The 19,017-nt window shown below is 46.7% G+C and overlaps 1 protein-coding gene and 3 long non-coding RNA genes across 9 annotated transcripts in view; 2 read left to right on the plus strand and 2 right to left on the minus strand.

Annotated features, from left to right (window-relative positions):
- LOC108352943 (uncharacterized) overlaps positions 1-7,526 on the plus strand; it is a 23,405-nt gene extending 15,879 nt beyond the window's left edge. For both annotated transcript variants that reach the window (XR_005494353.2, XR_005494352.2), the window contains exon 3: positions 7,387-7,526. This is a non-coding gene — a long non-coding RNA (uncharacterized LOC108352943). The remainder of the gene's footprint in view (positions 1-7,386) is intronic.
- The window catches only part of LOC120097108 (uncharacterized), a 20,920-nt gene extending 6,760 nt beyond the window's left edge, over positions 1-14,160 (minus strand). Inside the window, exons 1-4 of one of the 5 annotated variants that reach the window (XR_005494350.2) lie at positions 13,429-13,563; positions 10,701-10,761; positions 5,973-6,075; positions 1,517-2,038 (exon numbers count right to left, since the gene is read on the minus strand). This is a non-coding gene — a long non-coding RNA (uncharacterized LOC120097108). Of the gene's footprint in view, positions 1-1,516; positions 11,781-13,428; positions 13,899-14,020 lie in introns of those variants that run through there. The other 4 variants (XR_010057959.1, XR_010057960.1, XR_010057961.1 and 1 more) reach the window with 4 other exon arrangements.
- Positions 1-19,017, minus strand: part of LOC134482155 (uncharacterized) — a 175,220-nt gene that overhangs the window by 80,427 nt on the left and 75,776 nt on the right. The gene's annotated exons all lie outside the window — the stretch shown is intronic.
- On the plus strand, positions 14,564-18,528 carry LOC120097109 (uncharacterized). Its single transcript, XR_005494355.2, has 3 exons — positions 14,564-14,860; positions 15,648-15,698; positions 18,305-18,528. It is a non-coding gene; the product is annotated as an uncharacterized LOC120097109 (long non-coding RNA).

The raw sequence follows: 19,017 nt of genomic DNA on the forward strand, positions 1-19,017 counted from the left end.
CTTCTCACAGATTAGGTTTGAAGAGTTCAGGGCTAGGCCCAGAATCACACTCTGACCCAGCGGGAAACCAGCCTCCCCACAAAGCCTGGTTGTCTTGCTCTGTGGCCAGGTGGCCTTGAGCAGATGAGGAGAAGTGGCCCAATGACAGGCATCCTACTTCAATAAAGACATTAAAATAAAAATAAACTACCCGAGGTTAATTTTTTTTTCCCGAGGTTAATTTTTAAAGTGAGCTGTGAACCTAAACTTAAGAGACACATGTTGAAATGTTGTGATATAAATTGGTATAGCCAGGAGGACTGGTGTTCCTCAAAAAGCTAAAAATAGTGGCCTGTTGCCAAGCTGAGGCCAGAGAGCCCACTTCTGAGACTGGCACAACAGAAGGCGAGAACCAACTCTCACGACTTGTCCTCCATAAATGCACTGGGGCACAGGCATGCACGCAGACCCACCTATTTTCTTGCAAGTGGCTTGACTTCGTTCTTTCTGGCCACATTATCTATCTCTGTCTCTGTATCTAATCTATATATATCTATATATGTATGTGTATGTATATCTAATGTATATTTAATGTATATCTGATCTAAATCTATCTATGCGGTTAGATACTGTGATATATATATAGATAAATATATCACAGTTTCATTATCTGCTCATCTGTATTATCTCTTAAGTGCAATAAGGCAGCCTGAAAAAGACAAATATTCTATATTTTTCATAAACAGAGTGTAGGGGTAAAGGACAGGGAGGGAAGAGATGTAGGGGGAGAGGAGAGAGAGAGTGAGGAAGGATGGCATTATGTGACATCTGGGACTGGCTTCAGAATAACTCACTTAGTGGGAGAACGGAGTGTCTGCTGGTTATAGTTGGGCAATGGTAGCTGGAGTTCACTATTCTGTTCTCCATGATAGTTTTGTGCATACTTGAAAATTACCATAATGCTTAGAAATGCTAAGTGACATTACTTCCTTCTATAGAGTTACCATTGCTTCCCCAAGCACCCGGGTTGATGGCGTCATCATCTGCTTTAGCAGTTCTACACAGATGCCCTGTGAAGCAATCATTTGGGCAACTTTCTGTTTGTGCTATACTCTCTGCTTATAGGAAGCGTCGTAGAAGCTTCCTTCCTAGTAGAGTGTGCATCTTTCTCTGACCTCCTGCAGCCACCTTACTGTACAGCGGGATCTAACTGTGCACAGTCCCCGTTTGGTCTAGCTCTTGACCATCTTCTGCCTTCTCCGCCCCCTCCCTCCCCTTGTGCATGCTAGGCAGGTGCTCTCCCACCCAGCCTCACCCAGCTGCACCCCAGCTGCACCCCAGCCCCTATGAGCAGGACTTATACCATCGATTTGGAAAGATTTAGGTACTTTTCTCTGCAAGAATCTTTTCTTTTGGAGGGACCATACCGTTCTCAGTTTGGGGCAACTGTAGCCTTTTCATGGGTAGTTTACTCTGTCTGTTGTCCCTTTGAGATGGCCTCATGTTCTTATTTAAACAGAGCTTGAGAGACAGTCTTGCACATGCATGTTTATGTGTTCAGTTTGTTGACAAATTGTCAAGTATCTATACCCAGTGAGTGCTGTGAAGAACTTTCCATCTGTAGTAAGAATATTTTGTAAGGATCTAGGAAATATTAGTTCTTAAAAAATCTGTGTTATGCTGAAGTTGGATTGGAAGTCACGGTAAACTGCTGGAGTTACCTTCTTTAGGAATCAGGAACTTTGTGTTCACTCACTGAGCAGGCATTTACTAAAGTCATCCTGGGTCTCAGACACTCCCAGAAAGCTATGGGGACACCTGTTGGTGAAGTCCTCCTCCTCCTCCTGGTAGTTTATGCTCCAGTGGGATAGACAGACAATAAATAAGTGCATTTTCCATGTAGAGAGCAGTAATGGGCCGGAATGAAGCCGGAGAGAAGAGAGGAAGCATGGTGGCTATCAGTAAGGGCAGCGCTGGAGGGCAGTGGCAGGAGGGCTGAGGCAGATGTAGAGCTGGGATCCAGGTGGGTGTGGCATTCTGTAGTCCAGGCACTCAGGAGCTGGAGACAGGGGTCCCAGGGTAAATCAGAGGGGTACACTGGCTGAATCTATGAGTTCGGGCTTCAGGGAGAGACCCTGACTCAGTAGACAGAGTGGAGAACAATGCAAGAAAACTCTGATGTTAACCTCTGGCCACAAACACATGCACACACATACACATACCACACACACCACACATGTACACACACACATACACACACAATACATGTATACACACCACACGCATATACACACACCACATACACACACATGTACATATACCACACACACATCACACACACGTGTACACACACATGCACACACCACATATACACACACACCCTACATGTACACACACCACACATACACACACCCTACATGTACACACACCACACACACATACACATACGTGTACACACATGCACATATACACACTCAACAGGAACATGCACACACACATGTACATGAACACTCACAATTAAAAAGTAAGATAAAATCTAAAAAATATGCCATAGTATTAGAAGTGAGCCCTCTAGGAGGAGAACACGCCAAGAGACCAGACCCCGCAGCAGTGGTGTTTCACCATGACAACAGGGGGCTTTGTGGGAGGAGTAAATGATCTAAAGAGACATTGGAGAACAAGAGAGCAGGATGAGGAACAAAAATAAAATACCTCATCTTCTGTCTCAGTCAGTGTTCTATGACTGTGAAGAGACACCATGACCACAGTGTCTCTTACGTGGGCCTGGCTTACGTACGGTTTCAGGGGTTTAGTGCATTATTGTCACAGAGGGGTAACATGAGAAGTACAAGGGTATACGTGTGTGAAAACGTTAAAATGAAATCCATTCATTTGTCTGCTGAATGAAATAAAGTGATGTAAACCACATCTTAGTCCATCTGCTGTGTAACAATCCCTGAGGCTCCAGGGAGTTCATGAAGAAATGCCTTTTAAAAATGCCTCCAAGTATGAAATTGCACCAGTTTACAATGAATTAAGTTTGAAGGACATCATACTTTAAAAATCAACACAGAAGCGTTGGGGGTCAAAGCATCTGGCACTGGTACTGTCTCAGGACAGACAGCATCACAGGTTGGAGAGAGACTACAGTCTGACGGGAAATAACAGAGGGGAGGGGCCAGGCGAACTGCTATGCGCAGGTAGGATCCTAACTCACTCTTTTGAGAGGAATGGCTTGAGGGAGGCCTAGAACTGGCTGGCCTAGAACTCACTGTGTAGACCAGGCTGGCCTAGAGCTCACTCTGAAGACTGGCCTTCAGGAAAACCCCTTTCTCTCACATAACAGCTGGGTGGGTTTGAACAAATTTCTCAACTTCTCTGAGCCTCCATGGCTCCTACCTAAAACTGGCAGCTAGCCTATACCCATGAGAAGTTTCAAGGCTGGTAAAAGACACTTGTTGTCTGTCTTGCTGGGAAGTTCTAGATGGACATTCTAGTTCCCCCAGGAGAGACTCCTCAAGTGGTATTTACAGCCAGGAGTCTCCTGGGTAATGACTGCCTTCTCTCTGGGGAGTGGGAGAGGCATACCAGGGTCTAGGAGCAGGTCCAGCTGCACACTGCCGTAGCCGTAGCCTTTCTCGCTGTGTGTAATGTACTGCTGAAGTGTGTAATGTTACTGAAGTCTGTGTATTGTTTTGGCATTTAAGCATTTGAAAGCACACATCATTTTGGTGGGGTGGGAACCCCAGGCATTAAGTCCCTAAGGCAAAGGCATGACATTAATAGTTTTGATAGAAGAAGTGAACTTTAACCACAAATGTGATTTGCACTGGCTACTGATCCCCTGCAGAGTCCCACACAGGCAGAAGCCTGGAGCCAGAAAGGTGGCTCTTAGTGCCTTCAGAAGGACATCTCTTGACAAGCCACCAGGAAGGTATTTTCTCAGTGGAAAAGCAAGGCATTTCCTTTCTCTTCCCCGAGGCTGGGTTTTAGTGTGCTTGACTCTCTGTAGCAGATCCAGGCTAAATGGGGTAGAGGGAGGAGAGGCAGGCTCTAATTTCCAGAGAAGTTCTCTTTCCTGGAGGGCAAGTGCACAGGTATCCTGCACTCTGTCTCCTTGAATCTTTTTTGGGGCCTAGAAAGAGGGCCCCTCCCTAAGCCCAGAGTCTGAGTCACTTGTCCCTGAGGCTGGAGATTGCCCCACACTCCAGGCAGGTGCATCAGCCCAGACCTTTGATGGGCACCTGCCCCTGAGCGCAGCAGGGACAGGTCTGCAGGGCTCTTCTCCCTTTGTGCCTCTGGCTTGACTCTGTGCTCAGAACTTTGTCAGGACCACGTCTGAGTCTAGTTCCTCCTCCTCAGATACCTCATGAGAAGGAACTGGAGCCACCTTCCTCTGTGTGCTAGGAAGTTGCTGCCATTTTTGTTCCTTAAATACGAGAGACAAACGTGACTCCAAGAGGCGTAAAGTCAAGCCACAGATGGAAACCTAATAATAGTCTAGTTGGGTTTCTGGCTGGGCCCCCATGGAGCCACTGAGCAGCCTCTTAGAGTGACTGTGGAGGATCCAAATCCTAGAGACAGCTCCTGCACAGGCTTCTGCCTGTGCCTCCCCTACCCCTTCCTCTCTCTCAAGCCCAGACAAGCTTCTGAATTATTAGAGCCCAACTTGTGATCAGATTCTGCTTGCAGTCAGTCACATGTCCTTTCATTGGAGGCTGATGTGAGAGGACTTCCCAAGAGACTCAGTGACTCTATTTCCCCCTGCTGCTCAGGGGAGGAACACCAAACCTTAAAATATCTCTAGCAGGTGGTGGTGGTGCGCACTTTTAATCCCAGCACTCCCAAGGCAGAGGCGGGTGGATCTCTGAGTTTGAGGCCAGCCTGGTCTACAGGGCTACAGAGAGACCCTGACTCGAAAAACAAAAACATCTCTGGCATGGTTACAGGAAATGCATGCCCATCTAGGCATGGCTGGATTACCCTGAATGTACAGCTTATGTAGTCTGGGGGTGCTTAAGAAAAAGAGCAGTTTTGAATACTAAGTTAACCGTGGCTTGACTTTGAAAGCGGCGTGTGAGAACCCAGGGCAGCTAACAAGCATCAACTTCCATCCGCCTCTGTGCCTCTCCTCTAGAGTGGGCTGTGACGTCATTTTTTAATTAAAATACAGTTCATGCACCATACAAGCCACCTATTTAAAATCTGGCATTCACTGGTTCTAGTCTACTCTCAGCTATTTGACTATCGTGACAACTAAGTGGATCTTCCTCTTCCTCCCCATCTTTTCCTTTGCCTTCTTCCCTTCCCTCCCCTCCCCTCTCCCTTTCTCTTCCTGTTTTTCTCCTCTTCCCTGCTTCTTCCTTCCCCTTCCTTCTCCTCTCCCTTTTCCTGTTTTTTTCTTCCCCTCCCCATTTCTCCTTTCCCATCTCTTCTCCTTTTCTCTCCTTTTTGTGGTACTGAGGTTGGGTCCAGCCCTTCCCACAAGGTGCTCGGCAAGTGCTTTACCACTGACCTATTTTTTTTTTTCCAGAGCTGGGGACCGAACCCAGGGCTTACTTGTGCTTGTGCTTGCTAGGCAAGCGCTCTACCACTGAGCTAAATCCCCAACTCCTACCACTGACCTATTACATCCACAACTCGAGGAGTGTTCTCAGCATCTCAAAGAGCCTCACGTGCCCTAAGAGTCACTCTCTGCCTCCCCGACACCGACACACTTCAGGACATTGTTGTCAGTGGGATCATACGTCACGTGGTCTTTACTTAACGGAATGCTTTCAAACTTATCCATGATGGTGCACACAGCTGTGGTGTGGTGTCGGTGTGGTTTGTGTGGTGTCACCATGGCTTAGTGGTGTTGAACTGCATGCACACATCACATTTCATTCTTAATGTATGTGTCAGTTCAAGTGTTAATTCTTGGAACCCCTGGAGACAAAATTGACGAAGTCCCTGAAGAGGGAGAACCAATCCCCTCCTATCAACTACATCACCTTCCTCCTCTGCTTCTTTGCATTCTCCTCGGTCTCCAGATTCTGAGTGCACTGGAACGGTGACCCGGAAGTCATTGCTCTCGTGGTGATGAATAAGACAGAGCTAGAAGAATGAGTTGGAATGGAAGCTCGTGAGCCGGGCTCTTTCTGAGCAGCTGGCATTCTCTGCCAACAGAAAGGGTTTGGTCTGAGAGTTGGGAGATTTTCCTCCCTTGCGGTGCATGACAAGTTCAGGGAAGAGAGAAATGCCTAGAATCTCTAAGGACCCTTGATAGCAGGTGACTTGGAGAGGCTGCCATTTTGGACTCCACATCTTAACCTGGATGTCGTATCCGTGACAGGGCTAGGACAGATGGGAGGAGATTAGGCTCATGGGACACTGCTACAAGTTCTGAGGACCAAAGGATACAGATCCTGGGCGATGTGCCTTCTATCTTTGAGGCTTTTTAGATAGCCAACATCTTATCAAAGAAGGATGTGGACACTGTAAGTATGTGGCTGAGATTAGCAGGGGAACTCATTCATGCATTAGTTCATCAAACAATTATTTTTTTTTCTTTTTTTTTTCGGAGCTGGGGACTGAACCCAGGGCCTTGTGCTTGCTAGGCAAGTGCTCTACCACTGAGCTAAATCCCCAACCCCTCATCAAACAATTATTGGGTACCTACATGTGTCAGGAAGAACTCTAGATCCTAGATGCTAGGGAGTGAGCATTAGCAGATACGAATCCCTAGTCTTGGAGGTAGGGAAGGCTTACAGTAAGTAAAGTGTATTCAAAGTGATGAGAGCGTTGGAGAAAATAAAAATTCAAATGGACTTGGAGATGGTGTCAGAATTCCAAATGGGATTCTCAAGAAAGGGCTTGATGGCAAAGTAAAGCCAAGGCTTAAAGTGGTGAGCTGAATTCATCAGAGTCCTCTAGAGGAACAGAAACACAAGATGAATATACACTACAATGGGGGTTATGAGATGTGTTAATACGATGTGGGCTAGGCAGTCCAACAATGTCGTCTGTATACTGCTGCTCAGCCCATGGCCTGCAAGCCACAGTTCCAGTCTGGTGCTGAATGTCTGGTGGGTTCCTGTTGAGCTGATGGTCTTTTTTTAGTTTACATTGAAGGCTAAAGAAACTGGGTTCTGATGCCAGTGAAGTGTAGCAGCAGCAGCAGCAGCAGCAGCAGCAGCAATAAGGCAGATGCATTTACTTGGAGTGCAGGTGAGCAGGCAAACAGATCTTTAAATCCCTCCGACTTCTTTATATTTAGGAATCTTCCACAGGGTGCTGCCCACTTAGGGAAGGTCTTCCCTCCTCGGTTAACCTTTCCTGGAAATGTACTCCCAAGCCCACTCAGAGCCATGTCGCCTAGTTGACAGCCAAGATTAACCTTCACGTTGGCCATGTTCATATCCACAGGGTACCTACTGAGGCAGAGACAGGAAGTACCAAAGCCATGAGGAACTGAGAACATTCCTGGAGCAGTCAAGAGAAGAAGGGGGCCAGTACGGCAGAAAGAGCAGAAGAGCATGAAGAAGAGAGAACCATGAGGAGCAGAAACCAGTTTCCACCCCAGCCCAACTTTTATCATTCAAGCAGTGGAGAGGTTTCAGCAGAGAAGCATTGGATGATGGATGACAGTGTGGTTTATTAAAAAAAAAAAAAAAAGAAGAAAAAGAAAACTAAAAAAGACCGTGGCTGCTACCACACTGGGAACAGAGGGTCAGGAAGACAGACAGAGGGAGAGGGAGCATTGAGAAGGTGACAGCTGCAATCTGACCCTGGCTCAGAGGAGGAGCTAAGGAGCACACGTGGGAGGGATCAGATCTGCCTGTGCTTCCTGGGCAAGCAGAGCTCTGTGGATGGGCTGCGTGTGAGAGCTGACTTAGCGTGGGGCCAGTCTGTCACTCAGTTCAGGTAATCATCAGGCTTGCTGAGAAAGTGAAGGACTCTTTCCAATGCCCCAGATATGCCATGCCCCCACCTTTAGAGATCTCTGAGAATGGCTCCTGTTCCTTGCCCCAGAGCAGCCCGCCTTCCGGTGATGGATGGATTTATCAGCTCATTCCCAATGAATGGAGTTTCCAGAGAGTGAAGAAGATGCAGGAGAGTGACAAGACAGCCTGAGTGTGAGTTGCATCCCAGGGAAGCCAACAGCCATGTCTTGAGCATCCCTACTAAGGATGCATAGAGCTACAAACTGAACAAGTCTCTGATCAACAAAGAGTAAGGATCTGAAGGTCTTAGGGTTTTAGCCTGTGAGGCATGGAATCCTGAGCGAGGTGAGATGTGGACTCTCCCCATCAAGGCCAAAGCCTAAAATCCTAGTCTCAGGCCACATGATACCCACCGGGGTTCCGGGGCAGAACCACCTTGCAGGCCTCAGTCAGGTCCTTGCCCCACAGTACTGTGCCGTGATGAACATGTGCTACATGGGTCACTAAAGCTTCTGGGGAATTTCTTTTTAAGATTTATTTATTTATTTATTTATTTATTTAGTGTGAGTACACGATTGCTCTCTTCAAAAGGCATTGCATCCCATTACAGATGGTTGTGAGCCACCATGTGGATGCTGGGAATTGAACTCAGGACCTCTGGAAGAGCAGTCAGTGCTCTTAGCTGCTGAGCCATCCATCCAGCCTCTGAGGGAATTTCTTACACAGTCAAAGATACCCAGAACAACTCTGGCTGAGCATGCTGGAGGCCAGCTTCTCAGACTGAGGGCCTTCTCGGCCTGAAGGACGAGGTTGGTCACATGAGCACCAGACCTGAGGTACTACAGAGGTAGCAATCCCGAGGGCCAGCCTGGGCCATTGAGTCATGGCAGCTGTGGATGGACACTCAAGCATTCCAGCCCATAAGGCCAAACCTGTGATGTGTCCTCCACAGTCCCTCTGAGCCCACAGAACCATAGCTGTCACCCATAGAAGCAACCAGATTTTTTTTATTGGTTATTCCCCCTTTTCTGTGCACTGTTACATAGTTGTTGCCCACTTTTTATCATTAAGTTCTTTGTTTTATTGCTACCAACAGGCAAAGGTTAGTGTTGATATAGCCCAAAAAAATCCACCCAGATAACCAACCAAACAATTCCTTTTCCAGAAAGTCCACAGGAGGCACCATCTCATAAATCAGAGGTTGCCAACCTGTGGGTCACCAACCTGTTGGCAAACTTCTATCTCCAAAATATTTACATTACAACTTGTAACAGTAGCAAAAAGTACAGTTATGAGGTAACAATGAAAATACTTTTCTGGTTGAGGGTCACCACCGCATGAGGAACCTATTAAAGGGTCACAGTGTTAGGAAGGTTAAGCACTGCGGTCATAAATGGTCTTGCTGTAGTGGAGGGAGGGGGATCCAGTGGACAAGCTGCCATTTTGGATATTTAGCCACAGCTCACAAAAGGAATTCCACTGATGACTGTTTGGTATCAATGAGTACATAAACACACATTTTCAGACTTAAATTTCTTTTTTTTTAAATTGTGGGTTTTTTTGTTGTTGTTTTTGTTTGTTTGCTTTTACATTTATTTACTGATTGCTGGATTGCGTTTGTGTCTATGAGTGTGGATACTCAGGCTGTGGCACTCAAATGGAAGCCAGAGGGCAACCAACAAGAACAATCTACTATGTGGGGTCCAGGGATCGAAGCCAGGTCGTCAGGCTTGGCTTCAGTCCCCTCACCCGCTGAGCCATCTCGCCAGCCCAGAATTGATTTTCCCACCCTGGCCTATAGGAAGTTGAGATGTAAGGAGGCAGGAATCTTGGTAAGGTCAGACCACGTACGCACAGGCGAAATTATTAAGTGAGAAGGGGGCTTCGATTCTTCTCCCCCCCGGGGTGCATTTGCAGTATCTGGAGACAGTTTAGATCGCCACGATTTGTTGCTGGCACCAAGTGGGTAGAAGCTAGGTATGCTTTTAAGGGCTAAATCTTTACAAATAATGTTGGGGGGATACAGCTCTCTATGATGTGTTATGGAAAAACGACATCAAGTTAGAATTCAAAGGGCAGGGGACAAGGCTTCACCTTACAGTCAGATGGGTGTGAGCTGGATGTCAGCGTCCTCAGCTGTCCTGTGACTCGGTTTGTAAAAGAGGTACAGTGAATTGTAAAGCAAGGGGTTTACGAATCATCCAGAACAAAATATGGCGTCCAGGAAGTGCTCAGCCATGAGAAGCAGGGGACACTATGGGGAAGAGTAAGAGCCTCGAAGTCAGACACTGATGGGGACCCTGGGGAAAGGAGCAATCTGTTGCAGGCATTTGCAATCCTGCTCCAGAAACCATAGCAGAATCTTACTGTCACCATTCCCACTGGTTTTGGTCAGTACCCCCCAAACCCTTCCTATTTGGTCAATAACCCCCCAAACCCTTCCTTTATTATATATACGTACACTGTAGCTATCTTCAGACACACCAGAAAAGGGCATCAGTTCCCATTGGTTGTGAGCCATCATGTGATTGCTGGGATTTGAACTCAGGACCTCTGGAAAAGCAGTCCGTGCTCTTAACCACTGAGCCATCTCTCCAGCCCCAGCATTTATTTCTTGAGTGTAAATAATCCACAGGCAGCTAGGTCTTCACACAAACAACAGCGTTCTTCCTGGAGACTACAGCTTTACCAGGGAACCTCTCCTACCTGGCTCTCACCCCCACTCTCACATTCCTTCAGACAAGCTGTGGGTTACCTCAGGAAGACAGCCTACACACAAGATAAATAAACACTGACCTTTCTGGCTGAAGGCTTGAGGCCCAGGAGGAGGGTGAGGCTTCACAGGCTGGGAGGTCTCCTGCATGGAAGGAAGAGAGACAAGGGGCTTGAAATGGGGGAGAGGAGGGAAGAAGGGGGAGAAAAAGGAGGGAGAAAGGAGAAACGGAGGGGGGAGAGGAGGAGGGGAGAAAGGAGAGAGAGAGAGAGAGAAAGAAGAGGTGGGAAAGAAGAGGAGAAAAAGAAGGAAAGATTTTCCGATGGTCTTGGATGTAAGCACTAGGAGCGTCTCAGAAGCAAGGCTGTGGTGTTGGGTGCACCTGTGTGGATCCCGGAGGTAAGGAGTTAGGTAAGGAGTTAGTAACCCAGCACCATGCCTGCACATCCCTGGCAACCCCATCTGCAGGAGGCTGTAGGACAACCTGCCTTTTGTGTATCCGGGAAAGAATGCAAATGAACTCAGCATAATTTATTCCTCAGGCTCATTCAGTCTGATACACTGTACCAGTTCTCCATTGTTACTGTGACAAATCTCCACAGACTCCCTGGCATAACGCAGCCCACTTTTACCCTCTTACAGTCCTGGAAACTCAAAGTGTTAAGACTGTTTTCAGCTGTCTAAAGCCAAGCTGTTGCAAGGCCAGCCCCTTCTCAAGTTCTGGAGAATTATGCGTTTCTTCTCCAGTTGGTGAGGCTGTCTGTGATCCTGGCTTGTGGCTCCTTCTTATCTTTAGAGCGCACCATTCTGGCCTCTGCTTTGGGAATCTCGCCATCCTCTTGTCTCTGACTACGCCTCAGCCCCTCTTGTAAGGAGCGCCGTTATTCTGTAGGCCAATCTGAACAAGGAATACAGCATGACTTCCCCATCTCAACAATGACATCTGCAGAGTCCTTTGGTCACAGAGGTAAACCTGTAAATGCTTTAGGGATCCGGAGTTGGGTATCTAGCTTGTACACAGTGAACATAACCGATTCTCCAAACTCTTGGTGTGCTGAGTGAAGCCTGGTCCTGCTGCTCCCTGACCTTCCCGTACAAACTGCATTTCTCAGGCTCCCGTGCCAGTTGGCTCCTACTGTTTTGGCCAGTGTCCTGTTGAGAGACTGGAAGAAAGAAGGCAGAAGCCAGGGTTTACCTTCTGGTCCAACACAGACTGTGTGGCCTGGTTCTGTGCTGTTCCTTGTAGTTTTAGCTTTGGATGGACAGACCTTATGAACCCCACTCGCACTGAACAATATTTACAAGAGATCTAAATCCCTGGGAACTCCCAGAACGTAGTCTGCCTCTGTGGGCGGGTACAGTTTCTGATGGCTTAAGTCTCAAGGTGGCTTTGCTATCTCTTCATTAGTGTTCCAATGATTTTATTTTTAATCTGTTATTACACCTCTCCGGTATTTCACCTGTTTCAGGCCTATAGATTCTGACCAAATTCTGGCTGAGATTCTGTAGTTTTTGTTTTTTTTTTTTTTTAAATAACATCTCCCCAAAGCTTTATCTCCAGGACTTACTTACTCCGGTTAGTCTGAACTGCATGCCTTTCTCCAAATATACTTTCTTGCTTTGGGAAAGGAATTATACTGGTTACTTTCCTGTCAACTCACTACAAGCTAGAGTCATGAGAGGAGGCATTAAGAAAGGGCCCTGGGTAAGCCTGTAGGGTGTTTTCTTAATAAGTGTTGATGTGGGAAGATTTAGCCCATGGCGAGTGTCACGCCTGGGCTGGTGGTCCTGGGTTCTATAACAAAGCAGTCTGGGTAAAACAGAAAGCAGCACTCCTCCATGGCCTCTGCATCAGCTCCTGCCTCCAAGCTCCTGCCCAGTTTGAGTTCTTGCCTTGGCTTCCTGTGGTGGATTGTGACTCAGATGAGTAAGCCAAATAAACCCTTTCCTTCCCAAGTAGGTTTAGGTCATGGTGTTTTACCCCAGCAATAGTCACCCGAAGTGAGATAGGTTTGCTCAAACCATATCTACTTTACAACCTCCCTCTGACATTCCTGTCTTGGTTCAGAGTACTTTGAGTCCTTGGAGGATCATTTCAAATCTCTTTTGCCCTCTCGATTAACAGGCTTGGAGTGATTTCTTTCTGCAGCCGTAGCAAATAACTGATGTATGATCTACAACACACAAAATTGCACTGCATGAAGATGCTTGTGTAACTTACAACCATTTTCATATCTGTACAGCGTCCCTGAGGGAACGCGACAAATGGTATTTAATCAAGTAAATGCTGGACTTGTAGTCATAGGCTTGGCCCTTAGCAGAATTCTGTTAGATCAGAGACTCCAATCGGTTTTCTAATTGATTTTACTCCCTAATTAATTTTACTAAAAGCTATCAGAAAATAAACATATTTTAAAGTAAAATATATACCCATTCTCTCTAGTCTGCCTAATTTAAGTCGAACCTCAGGTCCCAACTAAACTCTAGTCTGCACCTCACAGTATGTGGGCAATGTAGATAAACAGGACGCCATGGAAAATCATTCTGTGATTGTCATCACCAGTGAAGAGGTTGGCACGAACTCGTTCTCTTGTTCCTCTACAGTTAATCTAGCAAACCTGCAACTCCAGTCATGCGCTCGCTCCTCTGTGTGACAAGCTGCAGAGTTGACCAAGCAAAGACACGACAGATGACCCACAGCAAAGAAACCTGACTCGAGCACAGACGTAAGAGAGTCTGGATTGATGAGACGTATAAACCAGACCGTGACAGCACTGATGGGCCACACAACGGCCCGGAAGAGTGCCTTACCTATCCAGTCGCAGCACCGGGTTCAGCATTCTCGTCGAGTGTGGAGCCCAGCCTCTTCATGCTCAGGTGCCCAGGCTCAGCTATAGGAATCTACCTGGGTGACATTTTCTTATTCCATCAAGAGGCAAGCCATTAACACCCCTGGCTGGAACTATGTGTACTGATTCTGGAAGGCACAAGCTGTGCTATGGGAACTTCGAGAGATCGATGTAGTTCCCAGAATTTTCTTCCACACACAGTACTACAGATCTGGCCGGGAAGAGACATACCTCTTCCCAAGAGCTCTCTGAAGTTTCCTGAGACCAGAACTGGAACTGGTTTTATAGCCTCCCCTAGAGCTGCTCTCCCAAGAAGTGTCACGTGTTCCGATTCTGAGCACTGCCATTTGTAGGTGGGCTCCCGCTGATAATCTTGCTTGAGGGGTTTGTTCTCAAAACACAGGAACTCGTGATCAAGGTGGATAGAGTTGTCTGTAAGGGATGTAACAATGGAAACTGGCTGTGACTGCTCTCTGAGAGTCTCCTTCAGGGCCTCCTCTTGTTTAATCTTCATATGGCCACATGGTGGCAGTGTTTAGGAATGCTACTGTTACCTTCGAGGGGCTGTTTGGATTCTAGGTTTCAAGGGTTGGCCATGATGCTCTGTGGGAGAGAGGCTCACATCATGGCCATTCTCTGGTGTTTCTTATATTGACCTCTGACCAGCATGAAGGACTTTCTGCCACAATGTCCTGGTCTTGCGTCTAATTTAGGGCCTGCTGTGCTGACCCAGTGGACTGTATCCCTCCTTGCCAAGATTGGATGTAACCTTGCTTTCTATACTGGCCTCCTCAGCCCCGGGATGGGTTGAAAAGAAACTGATGCCCTCATGGTCAACAGCTGCCTCACTGACTGAAAAATTATCAGAGTTTAGGAACAAGTGTGCCTTGTGTTCGGGTTTCTCGGCCCATGCCCGGACAGAATACACCAGACAACATGGTTCCACCTGGAGAGGCTTAATGAGAGAGGAAGAGGAGAGGAGAGGAAAGGCCGGCCATGGGCACGTGGAGGGGGGATGGGGGCAAGGACAGAGAAGAACAAAGAGCAAGGGGGTAAGAGGAAGTAAGAGGAGGAGGAGGGGCAAGCAGCCCCTTATATAGTCAAGCAAGCTGGCTGTTGCTAGGCAACTGTTGGGCGGAGCATACCCAACTGTTCCCAGGTAGCTGTGGGGGTGGAGCTTAGACAGAATACCAAATCCTTGGGCCACTTTGTCAGAGAACGAGACCCAAAGGTGGGATCTGGCCTGGATTTAGAAGAATCAGAGGAGACAGGCCCCAGAAAGAATAGAACACCAGTCTCTTCCTCACTGACCCCACCAGGCCCTGTTCTGGGGAAGAAGACTGAGAAGCATGGGGAACAGAGATATGAGTGCAGTGTTCCTGGCTACCTGAAGGGTAAAAGCAAGGGAACCAGGGAAATGCCATAGTGAGAGGAAGAGGCCTTGAATTTGGGGAGGGTTGAGGTTTGTTTGTTCATTTGATGTGTGTGTGTGTGTGTGTGTGTGTGTGTGTGTAAACACTGCCTAGGAAAGGTGATCAGCAGACACCAGGTCTGGGGAGACAGGGAGAGGCCCCCTGACTTGCAAGCCGATTGCCAAGGACTTGGAAGATCCTCTTGCACAATCCGGAGAACAGAGACATCCCTCCCCACCCTCCTCCACCCCCAACCCAGCCCCCATGATGGCTTAAGAGGGGGTGGCCCTGGTTCCTGACCCTCCATTCCAGCTCACTGTCCTTGCCTGCCAGCATGGCCTCAGAGGGCTCAAAGGACGCTGAGTGTCTTAGTGACTTCAAGACACAGAAGGCAAAGAAACCTGCTCCCTGTCAGAACAAACGGCCCCTGGTGGGGTTGTTGACAATGGTCAGTGAGTGAAGGAGCCAGCTATGCCCTGCAGAAGGTGTGGGTGCTGGTGGTGCACTTCACACACTGTAGTGCAAGCTCAGCAAATTGCTGGAGATCTCAGATGCCTGTTCTATTCTAGTTAATCAGATTATATTCCCTGATTAAGTAGGATTTGTTCGTAACATTGATTTATGAGCCACGGGGAGCTTTATTAATAAGTCATTATGTTTGGGGACTTTAAATACTTGGCATTCAAAAGCAAGTCCAAGTGCTTTTATATTGCAAACTTTTAGAATCTCTAAGGAAATAGTTAATACCCAGTGTGTTTCATTCCTGCAGTGCCAAAAGGCATCACAGGAAAAGCCTAGCACAGTGCGAGCCTTCAGAAAGGTAAGCTATTGTGTGGACATGCAGGTGTGCTCTGAGATCCTGCCCATCCCTTTCCCTAACCTGTCTCAGAAGAGCTGAAAAGAGCCCTGGCTGGCAACTGGGGAAGAAAGACATAAATATGAGATGCCTCTGGATAGCCAATGGACACATGTGGTCTATTCATGCTTTACACAGGGACCTAGACTAAAACATCTGCCTGCTGTGCCCTCTCATGCAGAAAAGAGACTTAAGAGAAACTCAGGAATAGAGCTCGGAGTCGAGAGGCCTCAGTGTTGTCTTCTCCAATTTAATTATCTCAATAGACATGCACAGTTGAGGGTTGAACTGTCTCTAGGGATGGTTGTTTTTTTTTTTTTTAAGATATATGTATTTATTTTATTTATGAGTACACTGTAGCTATCGTCAGACACACCAAAAGAGGGCATCAGATCTCTTTACAGATGGTTGTGAGCCACCATGTGGTTGCTGGGAATTGAACTCAGGACCTCTAGAAGAGCAGTCAGTGCTCTTAACTGCTGAGCTTTCTCTCCAGCCCCTGGGATGGTTGTTATATATACAAGTCAAACACAGTCAGAGTCCTCAGGTCTCCATGTATGCTAATTAGATAAGCTAACTGTTGTGTGCCTCAGTTTCCCCATCTGGCCTACTTGTGACTTAGGAGCAAATGAGTAAGTGCATATAAAGGTTTTAGGACAGGCCCTGATGTGTTCAGCAAAAACAGCTCTGGTTCCCCGGGCAGCCGTGGTTGGGTGAAGCAGCAGTGATGTCCAGAGAGCTCCGGCTTTCGGTGACATCTTGGTTTTCTGCAACTTGAAGTGGATACACACATAGCATGATGCAGAGTGTAGGACACACAGTGTAAGCTGGGGTCACATACTCAAATGTAACCAAGCCCAGGAAAGTAACTTTAATTTGAGCATAAGATGTGCAGAATGTACAGGAAACAGAAGAGCCTGGGAAGCCCCGGGTGCGGGGAAGCCAAGCTCTGTCTGTAGATAGGGCGATCGGCAAAACACTTGTGGGAGCTGGAGAGGCGGTCAGAGGATAAAGAAGCTTCCCAAGCAAGTCTGGTGTCCTGAGTTCTATTCCCAGAACCCACCTAAAAGTAGGAGAGAACTGACTACACAGAGTTATCCTCTGACCTCTCTATGTGAGTGGACCAAATAAGAATACTTAAAAAATACTCGATGTGATATACCGGTCTATTCCAAGATTGAATATACCTGGGAAGCCATGTTGTGGCTGAGGTGAACAGTGAACCCCTGTCCTGACACCCGAGACTTTGATGAGAATCCCAGACGTGGCTGGGAGCACCTTGGATGCCCCTCCTCACACTACATGAGCCTCTCTTGACCTTGTTTCTTGTGTTTCCTCTTTCTTTTTATTTCTCCTTCTTGTTCTGTGTGTTTTTATCTTTTCTCTCCACATTTATCATCTCCAGTTTTGTCCACCTTGACTGAGTGAGATACACAATGCTCCAATCTAGGATCACATGGAAGAAGGCCTTTGAGTCTGCCAGTGACAGATTCTCTTAACTGAGTTAATTGGTGTGGGGAAGACCCATTGTGAATGTGGGTGGAGCCATTTCTTGGTCTGGGCCCAGGACTTAAGGGGCTGAGCAGCAACCACTCAGCCTTTGCTTTTTGTTTCTTGACCAGCTGTCTCAGGCCAAGACTTTCTCTCTGTAACTCGGAACTTAGAGCTGAAATAAACCCCTTCCCCCTTAAGTTGATTTCTGCCAAGGATTTTTGTCACAGCAACAGGAAAAGAAACCAAGATAGATACCTAGGGACATTGCTGTGATTCGGTGCTGTGTAGTTTTGTTTTGTTTTGTTTTGTTTTTTGTTTTTTTTGGTTTTGGTTTTGTTTTGATTCTCTGAATCTTTTTCCCCCTCTGAAGCATTTACTACTGGAAAAAAAAGGAAGGGAGCTCCCACCCAGAAAGCTAGGTGTTGTGGTTTGCCCTGAAGTTATCTGTATTTTGATGCTAATTCCACTGCCCCAAGGACAGCTGCCTAATCACATACTCGGGAATCAGGTGACTTGATCAGAACCCTTTCCCCATTGTATTTGTAAAATAAAGGTGAGGAGCAGGTACAAGATAGAAGAAGGCCTGTCATTGGAGGAGAAGGAAGGATGGGTGGGAGAAAAGTTTGAAGGAAGAGGAGGAGAGGAGAGGGAGAGAGGGAGAAGCTGAGGCAGGACAATGGAGGCTGATGTTAAGATTGTGCTCTGTCTAGGAAGCGCAAGGCCCTGGGTTCGGTCCCCAGCTCCGAAAAAAAGAACCAAGAAAAAAAAAAAAGATTGTGCTCTGTGTATTTACTGGTTGTTATCGATGTTCTTAAGGGATGGAAGGTACTGGGCTTTGTATGTTTAAGTGGACAATTATATCTTATCAATTGGGTCAAATATTATTGCGTTGTGTGTTCTTTAATGTGTAGATTTAAGTGTAATGGAGAATGGGGCAACTGGTCTGGGCCGCTGTGGAGTTGGGATGTGTTTCCACAAAAATATCTAGCAGATATCTTGGCGCACCATGGTGCTGGACCTAGTGAGGTAAAAGACACCAATACTTTTAAAATTTTTTTATATTTTTACAACAACAGCTAGGAAAACTTACAAGGTTCAGGAAGAACATGAAACTTACAAACTTCCCAAGGCCTCTCTCCAAGATTGTTAAAGCAGTGAACGATTGCTGGGAGAAGAGACACTCTGCTCAGCTGTTGGCAGTTCAAGAGTTCCAAGGATGCTTTGAGTCATTCATTCTCCTGGAAGGAACCTCCACCCCTGCTCTTGTAAGTAAGCACAATAAACTCATAGATGGATGGAATTGTTTCTTTGGTCTGTTGTTGATACCCTCTCTGGAAATGAACAAATTTTCATTCCTGTCCCACCCCACCCCCCCCAAAGTTCCACAACAAACAGTGACCTGCAGTCTTGGTTAATTGGTCCCATGTCAGACATACCTCCCATGCTACTTCAGAATATTAATATCTGAAAATGTGAATTCTGGGAAGAGGTGTTAGCATAATAAGAAGAGACTCAAGTTGTTTTATATTTATAAGACATTAAGGAAGAACTGAAGAAATTATTAAAACCAGAGTACCAACAAAGTTTTATTTCTGATTCATCCCAGCATGGACCACAAATAAATTACTCACAGATAAAAGCCATTTTTTTTTGTTACAAACAATACACAAAGAAATCATTACTTATTCTTTGTCATTAATCTGTTGCATTTCAGAGATGAAACCAAGGCCCTTCTAATCTGCTAAATTACTCAGAACCAACTGTGAGGTAGTATTTGGATTGAGTTACA

Source organism: Rattus norvegicus, chromosome 15 (genome assembly GCF_036323735.1).
Source record: "Rattus norvegicus strain BN/NHsdMcwi chromosome 15, GRCr8, whole genome shotgun sequence".
Classification (NCBI taxonomy): domain Eukaryota; kingdom Metazoa; phylum Chordata; class Mammalia; order Rodentia; family Muridae; genus Rattus; species Rattus norvegicus.